The sequence below is a fragment of the Peromyscus eremicus genome, chromosome 11, assembly GCF_949786415.1.
Source record: "Peromyscus eremicus chromosome 11, PerEre_H2_v1, whole genome shotgun sequence".
NCBI classification, from domain to species: domain Eukaryota; kingdom Metazoa; phylum Chordata; class Mammalia; order Rodentia; family Cricetidae; genus Peromyscus; species Peromyscus eremicus.
Genome location: NC_081427.1, coordinates 48,043,825 through 48,062,145, shown reverse-complemented (window position 1 = coordinate 48,062,145; position 18,321 = coordinate 48,043,825).

Here is an 18,321-nt window from a genome sequence, read left to right as displayed (position 1 = left end):
TCGGCCACACAAGCCTTCTGAAGTTTTGGAGAGCACTCGGACAAGTCAGCTAGCAGCAAGAGTCCAATTAATCAGACTTCATGATGGGAGAAGGTGTGAAGAAAATCCTGGTCTTCAGATGATTAAACATTGCTTATCTGTTGTCTGTGATATCATAGCCTGCTCCAAATCAGAGGTTTGTAAACCAGAGTCTTGGCTCCTTTTTATATGGTCCACAAAGTAAAAATACTCTTAAAAAGCCATGTTTGAAGGGTTATTTAAAAAACAAACAAAAAAACCCAGCACACAAGAATATGAGCCAAGAACCCTCCCTACATGGCCCACAAAGCCTAAACTGTCACCTGACCTTTCCAGAAAGAAAAGTGAAGCCATATTGGTGCCATAATGAGATGTTTATCACTCACTTGCCGCCTAATTTTCTCCTGTACTGCTGGTGGGCCCAGCAGATGACTTTGGCTTTGAGTTAAGCACCTCAACAAAAACACGGGTTCTTTGTGGGTTCCTCACCAATTTTGGATAAACACCTATATCTTTGGGCTTGTGGTGGTTTGAATAGGTACGGCCCTCATAGATTGCTTGAATGTTTGGCCCATAGGGAGTGTCATAGTGGGTGTGGCCTTCTTGGAGGAAGTGTGTCACTGTGGGGGTGACTTTGAGGTCTCATATATATACTCAATCTCTGCCCAGTCCACAGTTGTTCCTACTACCTGCAGATCAAGATATAAAACTCTCAGCTCCTTCTCCAGCAACATATCTGTTTGCATGCTCCCATGTCTCTCCATGAAGATAATAGACTAAACCTCTGAAACTGTAAGCCAGCCCCAATTAAATGTTTTCTTTATAAGAGTTGCTGTGGTCCTGGTATCTCTTCACAGCAATAGAAATCTCAACTAAGACAGTGCTCATGAGGTAACTGGATGCAGAGCCAGCTCCCTAAAAGTAAGATTGTGGCTTAGAAAGACACACCTTCTAACGTGGCTACCTTACTATCAGATCTTTTGAGACATTTAATATTTTGGTGTTTTTCACCCAATATACTTCTTTAAGAGCTTGTTTTCTTCCAAGACTGAGGAAGACGGAGATTCTACATTAATTCCTAAAGTCTCTAGTTAGATAGAAACTGCCTTTCAGTGTGGGTTTTCCCTCTTTGTTCCTTGATCTGAATGCCAGGAGAGCCGTGAGTGTTTCGCCAGCTGTAGCTCTGTCTGAACATTGCCTGTATCTTGAATGAATATCTTTGATCTACTAATGCCTTCTAGGGTGACTAAGAGGATTTTTGGAGAAGGGGATAGAGAAGGTGAGCATCCTTTGTTTGGCTTTCTCTTTGGGCAAATCCTGTTTTGAAAGAACACATAAAGGTCATGGTAGGTAGAGTAACCCCAGGCCCGAGGCTGGACATCTGCACATCCACAGACGACATGAAAACTTTGGATTTAAGCAAGCTCCGTGGGTGGCACTGCCACCGTTTTTTGACTCTCATCCCCTCCCGCCCTCTTCTTCATCCCTTGTTTATGGTGCATTGACTCGGGCTTTCATCATTTCTGAGGCCAGAGCAGAGTGGTCTTTTCTGATGACCCTATCCCCAAAGCAAACACATCTATCCTGTAGCCCACTGCCAAGGATCCCAAACCTTCCATACCACCAAAGGTTAGGACCTCTCCTGAGTCTTCTTCACCTACAGAACGAAAACTCTCACATGGCACTTGAGACCTGCCTAATTGTCTAGCAGGTCCCTTTCTTTCTTCCCTCACCTCTCAAGCACAGTTAGCAAGAACCATGAATCCTCAAGTGGGTTGCCTCACTCTGTACTTTCTCATGTTGAGCCCATCACACAACATATTCTCCTCTGTTCTTTCCCCAGCTTGCCACACTGACATAAACTACCTTCTAAGCTGGGGCCGAAGGTCATGTTAAAGACTGAATTACCCACAAAGAACTCTTTAAGAAGTGACAATGTCTTCCACTGACTTCCAGGATGCTAACATACTGTATAACAATACCATGATACAGGTCATGTTTTTCAGTTGACCTTGACTTTGAAATATAACGTCCAGAACCAGGAAATAAACAGAATTGTCTGACCTTCAAGACCAACTGTTAAAAAGGACAGAATCTGGGACAGCAAGGTATCTTAACAGGCATAGGTGCTTGCCACCAAGCCTGAGGGCTGAGTTTGACTCCTGGAACCCACAAGATTGAAGGACAGAACCAACTTCTGCAAGTTGTTCTCTGACTTCCACATTTGCCTCACAGCAAACGCTCCTCTACCCCATAAATGTAAAAGTAAAAAAACCCTAAAAAGCACTGAATCCTATGCATTAACTCAGAAGGAAATCTTTTAGATGGCCAACTCATATTCTACTCACTTCAATATATATATAACAAAGATTGCATTCTGTTTTTCTCCCCTTTGAGAATTTAATTAAAAAATTAAACACAAGGCAAAGTCAGACAAAGGTTCACCAACAACAGTGAGAAGAAGTGACAGTATTTCAAGGAAGGGGAATAGAAAACAGTGATAACAATGAAATATGACTCAAAACTATCTAAATCTGAGATCATTTAATACAGAGACTCATAGTTCAATGTGTCTCAGTAACACTTGACAGTGTGGGTAGATTTAAGCGTTTGAGGATGCTATCCACACCACCTTACACTGGGACTTCAGTGATTAGGAAAGGATTATCCAGAAGGCAAAGCAGATGTATTGGAAGTAAACACTCAAGATTAACTATCACATTTGCTTTCCAAATAAAGAAGTGATTGCAATTAGTTGCTAATAAAATAAGATTAAGACTGAAGATGTACCCTCACTGAATAAATAACAATACCTCTTTGACTCTAAATTATTCCTAGACAGTGTTTACCTTAAGTAACTCTAATGTTATAACTTCTGTTTACCAATTCCCTCTAAAAACAATTTCCAAGCAATGAAATAAGTATTAATCTCAATCAGATTGAATTATCATGAATTTCTAGCTAATAAGGTCAAATTTCATGTAGATATATGAATGAATACACATAAATGAATATATATTCTGTTAGAGAGTTAGCCCAATGATCTTTTGTTATTTTTGAACTTTAAGCTTTTCTATACCTTTGGAAATAGTTTTTAAAATGGAAAAGAATTTACTATTTACCTTTGTATCAAATTATATGCAACAATTTCTTTTCTTGATAGAAATGAGATGTGAACAAAGGGAACACAGGGAAAGATGAGAAAGGAGCAAGTGGTAGAAGGTCTGTGACCCAGGAAGAGCAGATTGTGGGCCAGGACAAAGGGCCTGCTCTGATTGACAGGAACGCTTCAGATAAGGAAAAAAAAAAAAAAAGGCCTGGCCTGAAGGTAGCTCTTCATCATCAGTTACAAACGACCAGTAGGTTCTCCTCAAAAAGCAGCTTTTGCAAACACAACCTGACTTGTGCTTGAAGAATCAGAACTTCAAATCGATTCTTTCAGACATACAAACAAACCCTGGGGGCTTGTTTCTAGAGTGGATTTTTTTTTTCATTTCTAATAACTTTGAACAAAGAGGGTCCCGGTCCACTAACAATACATCAACCTCAGGTAATCTGAGATAGTTTTGATTCTTAACTGAATTCCCTGGCACAGCAGAAGCATTCCATAACCAAACAATGAACCACTGGTGAAAACACACACAGTAGGCTTTGCCTCTTTTCTTACCTTTATTTTTAATTTTGTTTCAAAAGCTTTTTATGATTAATGAAATAGACCAATATGCTGGAATTCAGAGCTAAACACAGGACACAAAACACATTTGAAAGAAATTTACAGGTGACCCTCCTGACCCACATCTTTTGGTCAGTAACTTTCATAAAATAAGTATGAATATAAAAAGTTGTTGTCGTGCAGAAAAATTAAGGACCATTTCTTTGGCAACAATAGTGCTATTAGAGAAAGAAAGGAAGAAAGAAGGAAAGACAGAAAAGAAGGAAGGAAGGAAGGAAGGAAGGAAGGAAGGAAGGAAGGAAGGAAAGCAAGAATTATGAATTTTAATATGATGTATGTTCACATAATCTCAACACAGTCTTGAGGAAGTACAATCTCGTGGGTTGTCATTTTCTCAAACTTCGTATTATTTTAGCCATTGTCTTGCCAGCCTTTGTTTATTTGTTTGCTCATTTGGTGAGGAAGGGTCTTACTATTCCCCCTAAGATGTACCTCAGCCTGGCCTCCAACTCAACATAATCCTCCCACCTCAGTCCTCCAAAGCTAGCTTTACAGATGTCTGACGCCATGCCCAGCTGAATCTCAATTTCTCTTATTTTGACAGAAGAAGCCCATTTTCACATAGTTCAGGAAACCTCCTATCGAGAATGTCCTTTACAACTGTCTTCAAAGCCCCAACTCTCTCTTTGTCTCCTAATAGAGGAAAGATCTTACCATGTCTCTAAAGACCTAGATGATTGGAAAGACACCTGAATCCTACCGGGGAGAATGGAAACTGTATTGGCCTCTACTTACAACCCTGTGTCTCTCCTTCCCAAGTTGGAAATGTTCAAAGCAGAAATGAGAGACAGATGGGGACAGATCAAGATGCCACGCAGACTTTTCTTAGTGTATCAAAATCCCCGGATTGTTTCTTTCTAACCGGAAAAGACACTTTAGGAAGATACTCTTGTTTTTTCAATACTTCCTCTTTTCTTCATGATACTGAAACCCAAGTTTGTGTAAAAATTCATGGATCAAATGCATCCAGTGACCTTGCTGTTTTCAGAATTGCTCTTCAGAGGACTTTTGATGTTTTTCTGAATATTTGAAAAAAAAATTGAACAGAAGTTTTCGTAATATTCCACATAGAAGAAAGTCAATAGTATTACTGAGTCCACTTGTTTTTTGGGTGGAAAGCGACTGGAAGCTCTGAGATCCAGCTGTGAGCTCCCCTTCCCAATTACCCCTGCTGCTTAAGAGTGCTATTGACCCACCAGCAGGGAAAATCTTGGGAAATTGATCTATAACAGTCATTGATATTGCAAACTTTGATTGCCTACATTTTTCAACATTTTTTTAATGTGCATTCCACATACATGCTAAATCCTTCTTAGTTTTATGTTTTATCATGGGACATGAACTTAAGTGCTTTTTGGCCTAGATAAAATATGTTTGGTGTCAATATGATGCCAGACATTTCCCCCCCTAAGTTTGTAAGACCCTAATAGGCCTCTACGTCCTGGAATTCAGGGTCTTGTGTATGTATATGTGCTAAGTAAATGCTAAGACATGTAAGTAAATGTTTTTCAGTAAATGCTTTAAAGCAAATTTATTTTAAGCAATCTTAACTTCCCTTTCATAATTGTGGTTATGGGTGAGAAACTCATAGTTTGGGAGTGTCAAGAAATCATTGCCTTCCCAGCTACTCAAGGATTGCATCCTCAGAAAACCTCCAAATCTTTCCTCATGGGAGAAAGAAATTACTCTAGCACATTCCACTAGCCTCACCAACTTCCTTCATCAAGATTCCACTAGTCTGTCTGTGTGTCTCGAAGGTGACATGCTCTTTCCCCACACCCTCCCGTGCCTATGTGCCTTCTTCAGAGTGTGTCGTGGAGAAGAGCGTTCATGTGAATGGGGTGCTCTGTGGGCTCTTTGTGGTTAGGGGAAAGCTTTGCATCAGTTCCTCCCCAGACACTGGAAAATGCATCTCATCCCTGCTCTGCTATCTCTTCATGCGGAGAGAGGTAAAGACATGATTTATCCCCTCAACTGCACACAGCACTGTCTCGAGAACTTCCCTTCCAGGCTCTCCACGGGACTTGAAAACTGATATTTCCTTGCTATTGTTTGCTGATTGCACAAAAGATTTTTATCTCCGTGCCTCACACTAAGTCTCACAAGCTAAGATTTCCTTTCTTTGGTAACACTTTGTCCCAAAAGCACTTTTAAAAGCCTGTCCTTGAGTTTGTCCACAGTTTCCCTTATCATGTTTTCCTCTTGCTTTCTTTTATAATGTATCCTTTTAAAAGGTATTGGTTTTTTAATCTATGTATGAATGTTTTTCTTCTATCCTTGGATTGGCAAACTATTCTCTGTCCCTTACTCACTTTCTTCTATTGAAGAACCCCCACCCCCCGCCTCCCCCAAAAAAAGTCCACTGTCTATCCCAAGGGCTCCTATATTGTTGTTGGTGGTGGTATTTGTTTCTAAAACATTAGCAATTATGACCCCTACATACACTGAATAGCTATTCTCAAGTCACAATCTCATATTGTCACCTACTACCTACTACCGTTGTTTGCTTAGCTCTGATTGGGTGAAATGAAATTTATGTGAGCAGGAACAAAGGAGCAAAGACTCCTCTCTCTCTGTCTCCCTCCCCCATCTAGTTAACTAGCAGCCAGGGCCTCAATACCACAGACATGTCAGGCTAAGATTTAAGTGTCTGGTGTGAAAAGTCTACGTGTACGTATCTGTATAATTTGCATGAGAATGAAGGAAAATTGATGTAGGACACAGACCCACAATAAATAAATAAATAAAATTGTAAGTTATATTTAATTTTAATAAAATAAAACAGAAACTATGTTGACATTTTCCAAGTTGTAGTTGGTGGTTCAGGATTTGAAAACCAGTACTTAATATAAGGTGATTCCAATAAAAGAGTAGGGGGAATTGTAAAAGAATTTGGGTTTGTATATGGTTCATTCAATTCCTGTTTTAAAGCTTTTATCTTAAATGCGACTTCTTTCTTAAAAACCTATTCAGCTGCTTTAAGCATTCATTGGGACTATCTGGAGGAGAATGTGTGACGTATGGAGATGTGCGGGACATTGGCTTATGAGGAGTCACAGCAGGCCATGGGAGAGCCATTTGAAGAATGCCCCCTAAAGGAATTTGGAATGGCAGCGGATGATTGCCTGAACTGCTTTGATTCTAGTGCTTGGGATTTCATCACGTGTTTTCCACACATGTGCTGTCGGGTCTTGTGTCACAGACTAAATGTTCTTTTAGAAAAGAACATGTGAGCATTGGACCTCTCCACCTGCCCTGTGCTCCCTGCCCTCCAGGCACACAGTTCAGCTTTCCAAGTGTTCTGAAGTAACAGAGGAAGCACACCGTTGTCCTCCGGACATGGTCGGTATTTAATGGACCCGCAGAGTTTCTCAGCTAACTAAAGGTCCATTGGATAGAGAAGGGGTTGTGTCCTATGCATTTCTTCATGTGGCTGTGCTTCGGAATTGTTCCAGCTTGTGTTTCAGCATTATTGTAAGATGTTGTCCATATTCTTTATTTGATTGTGTCCCGCCCACCAGGACTTTTTTTAATTGTCCTGATTGTATATGTATGAATGTCTGGTCTGTATGTATGTCTGTGCACCACCTGTGAGCCCAATGCCTGCAGAGGGATTGGAGTTACAGACAGTTGTGAGCTCTCATACAGATGCTGGGAATTGAACCCAGGTCCTCCGGAAGAGCAGTCAGTCCTTTGACTGTGGAACCGGCTCTCCAGCTCCAAATATATATATTTTAAGCTGCTTAAGAGTCAACTAGCACTTCAGAGTGTGAGCTGTAGACCCTAGCACGGCTGGCTATTGTCTGGGAGTCTGATGCAAATGCAAAGGCATATGTCCCACCCCAGGTCTGCTGACTCAGCCTTTGAGGAAGAAAAAGCTGCAAGGGAGGCACTTCAAAGCTTGAGGGGCACCAAGTTAATCCACTTATGAGTAACGTTGCTGTGAACATCTCCAAGTGCACGCATATTCCCTGCGTGTGGATGGCTTAGCTGTATTCAATTTCTAGGAGTCAAATTGAATGCAGAGGAGTTGGAAAATCTATGTGCTAGAATTTCAGGAGAGTGCTTTAAGGCCACAGGAGGCTGACACGATTGGCTAAAGACACTTGCCATCAAGATTGACAACCTGGGTTCAATCCCTGGACCCCACACTGTGGAAGGAAAAAAAAATAACATCTGTGAGTTGGTCTCTGGTTGCCACACTTCACTGTGGCACACATGCCCACATCCCCCTTTCCCCAAATAAATAAATAAATAAATCTTGAGACAAACAAACAAAAGGCCCAGACACTAGAACCTTATGATGAGACCAATTAGTGCCTTTTTGTTGACTGGGGGATTATGATTGACCTGCTGGGGCTCTCTGCCTTCAGTAGCCTCTAACGTAAAGAACAAGCCTTATATTCCCATCTGGAGGCCGAGCCAGGGAGGAGAGTAACTTTCTGTTCCATCTCACTGCCCCGTAGACTCACAGAGCTTCTCGCAGTTGCCCATCAGATTGCAAGGCTGACAAGTCCTAAATATTCCAGATACAGGCCAGAAACCTCCTTAAATTTCACGTCTAGGGAATTCATTCCTGACTTTCTCTGAGTCATGAAGAAAAAGAAATGCTTCTTTCAGGGGCCTTTAGATTCACCTTCCAAGCCACAGTAATTCTAGCTTTGTTCTGGCGTCTGCGACCCAGCGCTCACTGTGCAGCTGCTCCCGTGATGGTTCCCTGTGTCCCTCTGCCTGGGAGAGCTGCAGATATTTTCTTTTTACAGATCGTGTCAGCCCTTTAGGGGTCTTTAACTCCAGCACGCATGCCACCCCCATTGAGTTCCAATACGCTAGCCAGACTTTCCTCTGCACTTCTCCCCCCCCCCCCCCCCCCCCCCCCCCCCCCCCCCCCCCCCCCCGCTTCTTCAGTTTCTCAGCGGGCTGAAGCAGCTGGGCTGCTGTTTTCCTTGGGGGCTCTGTCACGTTCTGGGGCTGATGATAGACTTTCCTGATAGTGAGATTGTCCAGATCCTCGGTTTGTTTCACAGCGTTCTTAAGCTCGCCCATCAAAACTGCCACACATCGGGCCTCCTGCTTATCGGTGTGCCTGTCTGGAACCGTCTGGCGACGACGTCACGCGGTTTTGGTTTCGCCTTCGTTCAGGATGGTTGCAAGTGGACATCTGCATCTGTACTGAGATTCCTCAACATCAGTATTCATCCTGGCAGACTCAGCCACAGCTCTAATATGCCCCTAAGTGTCACTTTCTGTTGTCCAACTGTATCAGGGCATAATGTCTCACAGAACAATGGAAGAGTCCATTCTGTTACTCGCTGTTCATTATGAGAGTCAGCCTGTAAGTCTCACACTATGTTTAATCAATTTTTTTTGTTCAATGAGAGAGAGACAGAGACAGAGAGAGACAGAGACAGAGAGAGATTTTGTTCATTTTGTTCCAAGGTAGACCAAGTAGAGTAACTTATTTCCAAGACAGCTTTCATTCTTCTCTGTCAGAGAATGACATTTATGCCTCTGCCTCTCTGAGTCTGAGCTGACCTATGGACATCATGACCGATAGAATATAGACATGATCTGGGTCATAGGAAGCTTTTCAGATTCTTTGTGGAATTCTCCTTAATTTTCTTTTCTATTTATACGGTGGGGGGCTATATATGCCTATGGTCCATGCCACACATGTAGACATGAGAGGACAATTTGTAAGAGTCGTTTCTCTCCTTCCACCATGTGCTCCTGGGACTCAAACAGGTCATCAGGCTTGGCAGCCAGTGCTTTAACATCCTGAGCCGTTTGTCTGGCCCTCTTTGTGGCTGGCTCACTAGAGAAATCCAGTCACAATATAAGAAATCATACTATCCCGATACCACCATGCTATGAGGAAGCCCAAGGTGGCCACATGGAAAAGCAATGTTGATAGAAATATGGCCAATAAATCCTTCCTTACTCCAGCCCACATACCACACATGGGAGTGATTGGGCAGGGATAGCTTAGGGATTGCATTTTTGCCTGGCATTGTAAGGCACCAGGTTTGATCCTCAGCCCTGGGGTGTGGGGGTGGGGAACGCTATGGCTTCTACCTCTGCTCCATGCAACTGCACTGTATGAGAGACTTCAGAAGAGAACCCTGTATCTGAGTCCTGGACCCACAGAAGTCAATATTAACTTGCTGCTGTAAACCACTAGACTTGGATGTGGTTACTTACATAGCAACAGACAACTGAAATGCCAGGGTGTTTTGTTTGTTTGTTTGTTTGTTTTTTCGGTTTTGTGTTTTGAGATAGGATCTCATTGTGTATCTCATTCGGGCATTGAACTTTCAACCCTCCACCCTCAGCTTCCCAGGGGCTGGAACTGTCAGTGTGTACACAACTCCCAGCTAAAGGAAAAGTGTTATAAGAAAACATCTGTGATCTAAAGTAGCAAAGCTACTCCGTCTACTTCAGCCTGGTTTTAGAGGATGTGTCATGCTCAGTCACTCTAGAAAGGGCAAGGGGCATTTGTGCAGATGTGGGGGTGCTGTTTTCCAGAGCTTGGCGGTGATGAACCGGAGCTCAGTGCTGACACACTAGGTAAGAACTAGGAATTTATTCTTGGAGAGTCTAACTTACAAATACTAACTTGTTATATGGCAGGGAAAGCTGTTCAGGGTAGAGCACTTGCCTAGTATATAGGCCTTGTGTTTGATTCCCAGTACCCCTCCCCAAACTGTACAGGTTTGAAAATAGGCAAAAATCATTGAAAGTTATAGGAAGAATGCCCATACGTAAAAATAATCACATCATCGAAATAATCATCAAAAGTTATAAGAAGAATGCCCTTATGTAGAAATAATCCCATCCAGCCAAATTTCTTTGCACACTCCTCCACATTTATCAGACAAGCAGATAAGCATAAGTACACAGAAGTAAACTGTCTTTCACGGATTTCATAGCTGCATGATGATAATGCCCAGGCAGTTCCTCAGTTGGCCGGGAACAACTGCACGTACCACGTCATGCTGGTGCATGAGTGTTGAGAAAATCAGAGTGCAATCTGGATGTTCTTCTCTTCCCTTTGTTCGTATTCTCCGTGCGTTTCTTACGTGACAGTGGTCTGTGCAGTGAGGCGAACACAACAGTGTTCCTTAGCCAATGTTTTCCCCGCCACAGTTTTACTTACCTGTAGCCAATCATGTCCAAAAACGTTACATAGAAAATTCCAGTCATGTACAACACATACATTCCAAATTATTTTTATTATAGCACATTGTTACATTTTACACTGATTGTTGTTATTATCTTGCCATGCCTAATCGATGAGCTAAACTTTATCATAGGGATGTATGTGTCGGTAAACAGTATGTATAGGATTTGGTTCTCTCCACAGTGTGTCAGATGTCCATTAAGAGAAATGATGCATACCCTGTGGACAAGGCAGGAATATTGCAGCTTTCTCGGGATTTCTAGAAGGTGCGAAGAGACGGCCTATGGAAATTATTCAGCACTTGCTCTGTACTTAATAAATGGCAATTCCCTTCTTTCAGAGCCTACTGAAACAAGTCTCCAAGCAGTCATCACAAGGGCCTTTAGGTTGAAAGACTTTGCCCACAAACAATACCCTAGGTATGAGAAACCCATCCCTGGGGGGAGGACCACAGAAGGGAATTCAGCATCTCACCCTAGTTCTAACCCAGACAAGGAGACATTTAAACGACCTGTGAGAAATGAAAGGAGCGGTTGTGGGTAATTAGCCGGAGTGCATGGAATAACTTACCCTCCTTCGCAGGGAAGCAGACAGGGCTGAGTCAGCTCTGGACACGAGAATTAGAGGAGAGAAGGCCTGGATGTCTGGAGTTCTTTCTGTCAACTTTTTATAAAACTAAGTACCTCTAGCTGTCTGTCTGTCTGCTGAAGAGGAGATCCATCACCCAGTCTGTAAACGTAGCTTTCCTTGCGCCCGTCTCCCCAGACTTCTGTTGTGGTTACGTGTCTCGCTGTGGTCAGCCCCACGTCTGCTTCTCTGTCTCCCATGTATCATATGTGCTGTGTGTGTAAAACTCTTTATGTGGAGTCTGGGAATGTTTTTTAATACATCTGGAGCAATAAGCCAGAACCTCCACCTTTAATACCTGCTTCTGCCATTTCTCATCAATGGGTCTGCAAACACATGTGAGAAGCAGCCGCCCATGACGGGTCGGGGCCCCACCATGCAAGGAGAAGCAGATGGGGGAAAAGGGAGCTATTGTGCTGAGCACCTGTCCAGCCATCAGGAGCAGCCGAGGAAGTGCTCTCGGGGCCACGAGGTACAATGGACAGAGACTTGGTATGGGCATAGTAAACAAGGGACACCCTGGGCGTAACTATTAGGAGTATAGGTGAAGAGCAGAAAAATCGTTTTCACTTCTTTTTGTTGTTGTTGTTGTTGGTGGTTTTGGTACACTGAATTCTAAGGTGAAATAGCATGGCCACTGTTAGGAGACACCTTTGGAGGTAGACTGATTGTGATTGGTCAAATGTCAGATCCGCCCCAGGCTGGTTTTAAAATTTGTAGTGGGCTATTTAGCTCTGAGCTACAATTTTCTCGTGCCCTAAAATAAAGATAATAATGATCCCTGATTTGCAGGCAGATTGTAAGGAGGATCACAGAGTAGTCACACAAGTGAAGTGCATATCACTGCCCTGGCATATTGCAGATGCTCCGTAAATTATAAATAAATTGTTGATAATGATTTTCAAAGTAATGGGGGAAATGTTGCAGAAAGAAAGAGTCTAAACTAAATCTCCAAACCAAGACTTAGAATATCACTGGACCTCCTTCACCTTTCAGGAGGACCGTCATGCCTGCCTCTTCAGACTTGAACCTGGGGTCTAGCAGGTCTCCTTTCCCTCTAGACCATCATGATGCTTTGCTACAAAAGTTGTGAGGACCTGAGGATTTGCCTGGATCTGTTAGGAGAATTGTTGTTTTCAACTTCATGGAAAATTGTTTGAGTTGCTTGTCAAAGGAACACGTCCTAAGCAATTATTACTGTTCATGTTTTTTAAATGTGGTTGTGAGGTGAGTGGGATAACTCGTCAGATAACTAAAGTTTCTGCCGACAAGCCTGGCTCCTTGGGATGTCCTCAGGACCCACATGGCAGCAGGAAAAAAAAGCAAATCCTAAAAGTCATCCTCCGGAGGAGGCTCATGTGCACATACGTCATTCTTAACACACTGTTGTTTGTCCGGAGACTAAAAGGAGCTGACAGGCCTGAGCACTGAGGCAGTTTTCAGTCAGTACCATAGTGGGCTGTGCTAACAGACGTCAACCAGCAATTAAAAATGAAATGGCGGCCTTCCTGGTGCCGCCTCTTAATGTACACCGCCTCCCCTCCTCATCTTACACAGAAGCTGAGGCTCCTAGGGGACAGCAGCTCTCTGAAGACTCTGCTGGTCATCAGCGGCATCTGTCCCACAGCTTCTGCTCTGTCCAGCCCACTTTATTGCCTCAGCTCCGTTTGCTGGATGGTCGGTCATAAGGAGTCAACGGGAGCCTGACCACACAGTTCTGCTGTGCCGTTTAGATCTAGAAAAAAGTCCTACCTCTCATTTTTGAAGAGGCCCAGCTGCTCCGCCCTTGGGACCAGACGATAGACACTCTCCCAATATGTCAGTTTATTACAAGATGCTGAGTGCGAAACTTTTAATCAAGTATTTCAGGGAAAGGCCACATCTGGAAGCAGTTATCCAGATGTTATAAACCACTTTGGCCAGCGTTTGCCAGACTGCTGTCCAGGTGATGAGTACAGGACACGCCGCTCCATCTGTGCAAGACCGTCTGGACAGACGAGCTGGGAAACTTTTAACTACTGTGCTGCAGGCTTCCCTCAAAGGGACACTGGGACCTGTGTCTTACCCATCTCCAAGACCAGTGTGTCCTGATGACTCAGAACTGAGTCTCCAGGCTGCATCGCACTTGGCCTAATTTCTTCACCCCGGGCACCTGTCCCCCATAGCCTGATTAAGCAACTATCGGCTTGTTTATGAGTTTCTTTCCTTTCCACTAAGGGAGAGCAGGGGATGGGGAGAGGGGGGAATTCTGAATTTCACAGCAGCTAGAATAAAATAAAAGATGTTCCTAGGAAATCGAGTTAGGGAAGAGCCACAAAGCCCAGGCTTTGTAGGAACTATAGCACCATACAGCAGTGTCTGGGCTCTTGCCATAGTAAGACCAAAATGACATGGGTAACAGATTTCTTTTTTCCATTTCTTTTCATTTGTATGAGTGTGGTATGTGTATATGGTACGTGGCACACATGTGTGTGATGTGCGTGAGTGTTGACGTGGGGGTCCAAGTTTGATGTCTAAAATTCCCCTCTGTCTCTCTTCCACTTTATTCTTGGAGGCAGGGTTTCTCAATCGAATCCAGAGTTCACCTGGTCTCACCGGACTGCTCACTCTGCCTTACCAGGCTGGAGCTGCCTCACCCAGCCAGCATTTGTGTGGGTTCCAGGATTGGCACTGCAGTTCTCCTTCTTGAGTGCCAAGTGCCTCAATGGGGCCAGCTCCAGGGGTAACTGATTTCTGGCCAAACTTGACAATTTGATCTGATTCACACAACCTTTTTGCTTTGGGCTCTAGTACCTACTGATGCTCCTAGTTGCAGACTGAGCCCATTTTCGAAACAACGAAGCAATACGGCATCAGGTAGAACAGCTATGACGTATGGAAGTAGAGGGTGAACTATTCGTGTTCAGTTCCCGATGGCTAGAGCATGAGGCAGAGGCTCTCTTCACATCATGTTTCAGATGCAGAGGCGGGTTCCAGGGACCAAGCAGGCATGACTTTCAAAGGTCTGCCCACAGGAAACTATTCCTGCCAGCTAGGGTCCACTTCCTCCAGATTCCACAGCCCCCCCCCCCCAAACAGTGCTGTCAGTTGAGGAAGAAGCATCAAAACATAAAACCCCACCACCACCTGTGTGACCCAGTGTGTATTCACCTTAACTGTAGCCTCAATTAGCTTTAGCCTAAGGTTAGTCTTTCTTGAAGACATAGGAACAGTGAGAGGTCTGGGTGAGTGAAAGCATCCAGTGTGCAAATCTGGTAATCTGAGTTTTATCTTCAGATCCCATGGTGGAAGCAGAGAATTGACTCCAGGGACTTGTCCACATAATCCATAGCATGCTCAACACCCCGCCACCTCCCCCCCCCACACACACACTAATGTAAGTAAAATAAGGATTAAAACATAGGGATATTGTAGGGCTGGGGATATAGCTCAATGGTAAAGTGCTTACCTGGTGCTGCTGAGATTCTGGGTTCAGTCCCAGCATGACAAATAAGTAAACAAATTAACACAAAATGTGAAGATAAAGGAAATAAAAAGCATATGGGCATAGTTGCACTTGTTTATAATCCCAGAAAGAGGGAGGCTATGACAGGAGAATTGCCAGTTTGAGGCCAGTCTGGGATACAGTGTGATCCCTTGTCCAATAAACAAGTAAATAAACAGAAACAAATAAATAAAAAAAATGACTAACGTTACCACCAACTGTCCTAGCCTGACTCTGAGGATCCAAACAGATAATGCATACAAAGGCTTAGTATGGACATTTGTGCTAAGCAAACTTGGGGGGGTCTTCCTGTTAGTTGGAAGGCCAGCAGCCCCCTACTGGGATGATGGGAGCTGGGATCCTTTGTGTTAAAACTCAGACACTTGGCTTGTGACTGGGATCGGGAAAGGAAGGACTGGGGGACGGCTTCAAACTGGCTGAGGCTAGCCACACTCCCGCTTGTCATCTGTCCCAAACAGTCTGATTCAAGAAAACCAGCCTCCCTACAGGAATTTCACACATGCAAATGAGGAGTTTGATGGTCCTTATAAAATAATCTCTAGTTTAGTCTGAACAGCTCTTGCCATTTGCACAGCCAAATGGACCCATTGACTGCACAATTGCTCTTGTCTGAACAGCCTCGGGGACCACAGAGCGACTTTTCTCAGCTTTCCAGTCTGGGAGGATTGCGGGCCTTGCTGCTGAGTTGAGTGTGTTATTCTGGTGCGGAGTGCCAGTCAGCACTCTGTAAACCTCAAACCCAGGAAACAAAAGGAGACCCACGTTAGCTCCCACCTTTCAATACTGGGATCAAGCCAAAATGTCGATGCAGCCTGTAAGAGTGAAAATCCTAGTCGAACATGGTAACACATGCCTATAATTTAATCCCAGCATACTGTAAACTGAGGCAAGAAGATCTAGAGAGTAAGACCCTGCCTGGGGGGGGGCGGGGGCGGGGGAAGCAACATGCATGCATGAAAGAGGAGAGACAGACAGACAGGCAGACAGACAGACAGACAGACACAGAGAGAGTATCTGTCCTTGGTCTGTGAAGCCCATGATACTGGCTAAGGTGCATTCACATATTTCCTGCATTTAGCAACCTGGTCCTCCTTTACATGTCTCTGATTGCTTACTAATGCTTACTTATCTCTTTGAAAAGTTTCCTTTTTAATTTTTGTTCAGGACAGTGAACCTGTTGAGCTCTTGGAAGGATTTTTAGCATGGTTTACATTGTTTTATCTCGTACAGCTGGATTCATCTCCCCCCGCCACCCCACCCCCCACCCCCCGGCCCAGACAAAGATCCATTAGCATCACAAAAGATAAAACCATGTTGCCTTCAAAGTGTATTTTTTGATGAAAATTTTCTACTTTCAAGTCAATGACATTTTTGTGACTTGATAAAAAAAAAAAATGGCTTACCCATACTCTTATTTCTTAGATGGTCTTTTGTACTGACTTCTATTTTCCTTGACTACCCCAAATATATATATTCAGTCTTTTCCTGTCTCAACCATCCTGACCTCAGAGATCCTAGTCACCCCTCTTGTCATACCTGTTACCACTCTTCAGCTGCCTTATAAAGAACCATGCTAAGAAACAGAGGTGAATAACCCCTGCCTTATAAATACTGAGTTTGGAGCTAGTGATGTTGCTCAGCAGGTAAAAAGGCTGGCTGTGAAAGCCAAGGACCTGAGTTCAATCCCCAGAACCCATGTAGAGGTGGAAGGAAGAACCAGCTTCATTAAGTTGTCCTCTGACCTCCACATGCACACTATGGCATAGAGGCGTCCCCTTCCATCATATGTGCACAAACAACAGTAATAATAACAATAACAATAATAAATATTTTTTTAAATGTTGAGTTTGGTGAACCAAGGATGTCCAGAGAGAAAAGTCTAGAACAGTGGTTTTGAACTTCCTCATGCTTTGACTCTTTAATACAGTTCCTCATGTTGTGGTAACCCCAACCATAAAATTAATTTGTTACTTCATAACTGTAATTTTGCTACTATTATGAATCATAATGTAAACATCATCTGTGTTTTCTTATGGTCTTAGGTGACCCCTGTGACAAGATCGTTTGATCCCCCCACAATGGGTTGCTACCCATGTAAGGATTATGTCACCAGCCTGCGACAGCATCCCAGCCTAAAAAGCGGGCGGGCGTGTCCTCTGTGCCCTCTCTCTTTTTTTCCACACTCTCTCCTTCTGTACTCTCCCCCTCCTCCATCTCTCTGTCTCTGTCTCTCTCTGTCTCTCTCTCTGTCTCTGTCTCTCTGTCTTTCTGTCTCTCTGTCTCTGTCTCTCTCTGTCTCTCTCTGTCTCTGTCTCTCTCTCTCTCCCTTTCTCTCCCAATAAAGCTCTAGAAAAGTAACCATGGCTCGTGACTCTTCCGTCACTGATACATCCAGCGCTCTCCTCCAGCACTCTCCTCCGTCGGCATGGCTTAACCAACAACCCACAGGTTAAGAATTGCTGGTCTAGCAATTGTCTGGCATGGTGATGCAGGGCTACAATGCCAGTGTGTGGGAGGCTGAGGCAGGAGGATCACAAGATCCAAGTGAAAGCTGGAGATGCATAACGAGACTGTAAAAACAAACAAACAAACAAACAAACACACCTCAGCAGATTTATTTCCCCCAGAGTGCACAGAGTGTCTTCAGCAAAGGCCATACTCATTTTTGTCTTTCCCACTGTCATGCCTTGGGAAAAGTTCTGTCTTAATAGCTACAGGTCATTTCTGCCTGTTAAAAGTCTTATGAAGCAGGTCTCTCTTTCTGATTTAAAAAAAAAAAAAGCCTATAGAGTCTCCCATTTCACACTTGTGTTTATTCATGGTTTATTTGCAATGTCCTAGTAAATGCCTATGCTATGGGATCGTGTGGACATGAAGCCTGGTTCAGGTATTCCCCATGAGGGCTGCAGTATTTAGGAGCATGTGATAATGTTTTACTGTCAAAGATACAGGGGTCTCACTGTGGTACCCAAGTCAAGTTTCATGCTCTTGGCTGAGGAAGACATTCAGGAAGAGGACCAAAAGTTTTACATGGGTCCAGTCCAAGCCACCATTGGTTTAGGAGCAGGAAAAATGCCCGTGACACCCTTTCTTCAATTGAATGATGATATTTGGGGAATAAATGACTTCTCTAATAAAATTTTGCAAGGTCTAGTATCTCTCAGGATCACTCGCCTGAAGATAGGACTGAGACCTATCAGCTCCCAAGCTCCTTCTCAATGCTGTCTTCATCTCTACGGGAAGTCCCGAGGCATCTGT